Genomic DNA, 5,059 nt, shown 5'->3' with positions numbered 1-5,059 from the left:
CAGCTTTGAGAATGTGTTTTCCAAAGTCTGAGTATTGTGGTAAGATGATATATTGTGCTTTTTAGTTTTCCTTTATTTTTTCTTTTTTGCCAGGAGATATTTCAGAACAATTAGAAATCAGGGTGTTGACTCTTTCCCCTTTTGAAATCAAAGGCATCTTTGCTATGAATTTCAGAACTCAACTCTAGCAATAAGAGCTTCATCTGAAATTTATATTCAGTATTGTTTTCTTTTCCAATTCTCAGACTCAATATGTTTGTAAGGCATTTTGCACTTATATGTTATGCATTGAAAGATCTCTGATTCAATTTATGAAAATATGAACAAATTTACAGACTCGGAAGTCAAAGAGAAAATTCTCAACATTTCGTGAGGATACTTCTAAATAGTAACAACTTTTGGGTAAAAAGCATGCAGCCTGCAGCACAGATTTTGTCCTCAGAAAAGGTATGTTTAATGTGTGAGATTCAGACACTGACAACTAAAATAGACTGAGACTGCATAAATGTGCAGAAAATATCTTTTTTTTCCTATTGAAACATGCACTGCCATTAAATGGAACAACACAGAGTCTAAATACAACAACAAAGAGTCTGTAGATTGAACAAAACCAATCTCCTGATATATTCATATTGTCTTATCTCTCCTCTTTTGTTGCTTGTAAACAGAGAGGTTGTGAACAACTTTTTCAGTTTTCTTTAATGGCACTCCTTACCTAAATCTCTATTGCAATATCTGAGCTCTTTCAGAAAAAAACAGGTTTTGTACCTGAATCATTATTTTGTGGGGTTCTCCCAGTCCCCTGAGAACTAATGCAGATTTTCAAGTTGTCATAAACTAATTTTACTATAGTATTTGAAAGAGGGGAAAAATCAGGGAGAAAGAAACATCTGCTTTTCTTTGAAATGAAAAGGTACCTGGCAGGTCAGACTAGAGGTAGTTCAATGTAAATCCCTGACAGAGGGTTAGTGTGGATGTTGGGTACATGGCCCCAGTGGTTTTGGTCAGCAGAACAGCTGCTGTGGTTCTTTGGAAGTTTGCCAAGGAACTATTTTGCCCTGCTAATCTTTAATAGGAACGGGGGCTCATGAATGTAATCTAGAAATTATTGCCTAATGAGTTTTGTGAGCCTGTGTGTTTTATCTTGGAAATTAACTGTGATTTTTTTCTCCTTGGAGCGACATAGGTTTGTCCAAACCTAAAGGTTATGAACAATGGTCCCCAAAGCTTTTCTGTTGTGTTTCTCCATTCTGTTTTCTAACCATTGCATGTCTGAACTTTTCATGTAGGCAGAAAGAATGAAAATAAGATTCACTCTTAAATATAAGAATTTGATGACTAAATTGGCTTTATGTTGACTTGCTTTTTTCCTGTTTTCTTTTGGGATGAATAATAAAATACTTTATTGTAATTTTTTTTCTTTTTTTAACATGAACTGCATTAATTAACTATATGAAAGCAATAAGGTATTTGAATTTCAGATGAGCTCTAATTGGAGAAACATATTGCACCACAATATCTAATAACACAAGTTTCTCCTTACTAAAAAGATTAAGTTTTTATTATTAAGTTTTCCCAAATCTTTTCTTTGTGCTTTTAACAGGGAAATAATGGTGAATGGTCAGGGAGGAGAACTCTTAGTTTAGCGGAAAAAGCCTTCAATGATAGACTTGGAGTTACAAGTTGTGCTTGTAACACAGATGACCTGACAACGATTTGTGTAATCCTTTCACTTGACAGCTCTTCCAGTAAAGGCACAAATTTGTACTTTATATATATAAACCTTCTCTGGCTTGAAATGGGAAAAAGCATGGTAAATCTATTGCCAGTCACAGTCTCCAGGCATTCATATCATAGTAGTGAAATCTCTTTTAAAATCCTTCACACATACTTTCCAAACATTCTTGTTTTTACAATGTGGATTTTGTTTCCAATGAGTGTTTTAACAGATAATTTTATTTGCTGAGCTTAAGTTTTGAAATCAGTAAGCCTTTTTAGAAGTATCTCTAGGTAAGCTAAATTTTTAATTATCAGTTACAGAAACTGATCAACAGAATGACATAAATCTCAGCTCTGTTGGTAACAATAGCTGAAATGCCCAATGGATGTTAGCATGTACAAATTTGGTAGTGAAAAAATCCTAATTGCAGGACTACAGAAGTGGAGGTTAACCTTGTCCTTTCTATGTTAACAAACTAAAATTGCATGTTGTTTCATGGTTGATATGTTTTCATTATCTATAAAGCAAACCAGGAAAGAACAGACTTGGAAAAAAGGCCTTATAAAATGATCATGGGAATCTTTAAACATCAAACTGAAGATCCTGCATTCTTTGGGATAGCTAAAAAAAGTTTGTTATGATGGCAAAAATCTTGGAGAGGGGACTCCTTCAAGGTAACCAACTGCACTGCCAAGAATACAGGTGTGGCCACAAGCTGCCTTCAATCTGGAAACACTAAAGAGGATTTCTAACCCAAATGGAACAGTACAAGGGAAGAGTATGAGGACAAAAACTGGGCTGATTTTAGGGCAGAGCTTTAACCTTTATGAAGAGAGGCTGTATGATATGGTTGCTGGAGCATCAGCGAACAAGGTGTGATCCCCTAGTAGGTTCCTTTTGGTCCCAAGAATTGTTTTATCTGTGTTTAATTGCCAGGTGTTTTGAACTCTCACAGTTTGAATTTAAATGTGGACAGATTTGGAAAAGGCAGGTAGGATTGTAGGGAGTTTTTTTAAACTGGAATGAAGGAGCTTGCCTTTTTGACTGAAATGCAATACCAAAGCCCTCCTGAGGTCTCTCAACAGGGTAGGTGGTTTTGGATGTTGCTGCTCTAAAGGTGCAGAGGGACATGGCTTTTCTTTTGTGTGCTGAAAGTAGGGAAGCTGTGTCAGGGGAGGAGATGTCTCTGGGATGCTGAGCTTGCTACTGCTGCTGGAAGTCAAGAAGAAAATTTCCATCAACAGCTCCTGCACTTTTCCTTTGGTGTTACAAGATGCATCCTGGTTTTTGTGTGGGTTTGGTGCACTACACTAATTTTTCTATCCTTGAACTGTGTGTAAAGCCATCACTACAACTTTTGAGTGTGGGGAAGGAGGCTGCCAAGGTTTCGTCCTATCCCCAGGAACAGGTGAGAGAAGTTCTAGTCTTCATCTAGAATTAGGTGTAGGCACTGAATTGCCCAGGACATAGGAGGGGGCAGAGCTAAGTTCTGTTTATCTTCTAGCTATGCTCGAATGAAGAAAGACAAAATGGTGTCTGTGGGTTATGCTGGAGACTGTTGCTTGGGACGCTATTTTCTCCATTGTCTAGATTTCTAGTCCCTAGTAAATTAAAAAATGCCTGCAATTTGTACCCTGCTAAACTCACTACAATACTCTCTCTGCCCCTGTATTTCTGGCCGTTCAAATTTGTGGTTAGTCTCTTGAATGATCAGGGGAAAAGGGATTAGTAAATAGCTTTGGCATTAATCTGTATTCAGCTCTGTGTTGAACATCCATTATTTTTATGATTATAATAAAATGAGTAGCAGTGTAACAGCTGCCTTGGGTTTTCAATTAAATGCATTAATACATATGCAAGAAAATAGCCTGTCTCAATAGTATTTATAGGGAAGAGAATATTTTTCAAGATTTGTGGCAAATCATTATTATGCCTTTTTTTTATATGGCATTTGGAAATATGAGAGTGGAATTGCAGGCATGCTGCTTTATTACTTGCAAGTGGAATGTGTGATAATCAGCCCTTTGCAACACTTCTTAATGACGACAATTTTCATTGCATAAAAATCAGGCTTTATTACTTGATGAACAAGCCTGTAGTCAGTGCCTGGTTTAATAAGAAGATGGTTAATGCTTGCAAAAGGTCCTAAATGTGTATTTACAGCTTTGCAGAATTATGTGTAAAAGAATTTTTGGTGGCATGAGTGAAGCATGTTTTTTTCTGATGGTTTGAGAGTTGGGGGCAGTTGCTTCACCCATGGTTTCTAAACTGCTTTCTCCAATATGCTTTATTTTCATCTTTGCTCCATGTCAGAATGATGCCTTTGACAGTTTAGTCTGCTTACAGCTTTCATTCTTCTCCTTTGTGCCTGTAAGCTTTGCCAAACAACACTGAACAATAAGGGAGTCACTTTTCCACCCAGCTCAGCTTTTGTCAGACTTTGCACTCCAGCTCATTCTTCTATTCTTCCCAGCTGTATCTTGTATTTGGGTCCTCATGTTCCTGCCAATGAGTCTGAAAGAATGATCTTATCACATTCTTTTTACAGATCTTATTCCTTATGTGTGACTAATAGACTGCCTGGTGCTTATTAATATTTCCACCATAAAAAAATGCGATGGCAAAAATCACCTTGACTTTGTAGCATAGAAGTTGACTGATTAAAAAAAACCCCTAAAATTACCATCCTGCTGTGTTATTTACTTCAGCTCTAGAGCAAGTAGGAGTTTAAGAAGTTTTCTAAATCTTCATTCCCTTATCCAGAGCCAGTAATAAAGCCTAACACCTAAAACGCCCACTAGGATTAGTATGAGACAAGTAGTGTTATGTGCATATTCAGTCATTTTACTTGTAGCACTAAACTCATTTTATTGAATTGTTTCACTGCAGAAGGATTTTAATCTTCTATTACTAAGAACACCTGAGTAAAATAATGAATAACCTTGAACCAGTTGGACTGTGAACTTGCAGGATTGCAGTTTTCTTTCAATGCCACTCTATCTCCCATGATCTCATACCCAAGATTCCTGGGCTTTCCTGTTTACCAAATTGGTGTTTGCTAATTTACACAGAAACAGAGGTGGGTAACAGAAATTTCTGAGTGTTGAATTGTGGCAAGGGACCCTCATCTATCTTAAACAGTTCTCAAAACATTATCCTCAAAATCATCCCAGAAAGTTCTTTAGAACCCATGGCAACTGGCTCAAAAGCCTTAAAAAACAAACCAAAATTATTTATATCTGGTACTGTCATTGTATAGATAGAAAACAAGTCCTGTGATACATTTAAGTGGACAGTGCAGATCTCATGAATTTAAGAGGTTTATTTTCTACAGCCCAT

Source organism: Corvus moneduloides, chromosome 9, assembly GCF_009650955.1.
Source record: "Corvus moneduloides isolate bCorMon1 chromosome 9, bCorMon1.pri, whole genome shotgun sequence".
Taxonomy (NCBI): domain Eukaryota; kingdom Metazoa; phylum Chordata; class Aves; order Passeriformes; family Corvidae; genus Corvus; species Corvus moneduloides.
This window is presented reverse-complemented; position numbering follows the sequence as displayed.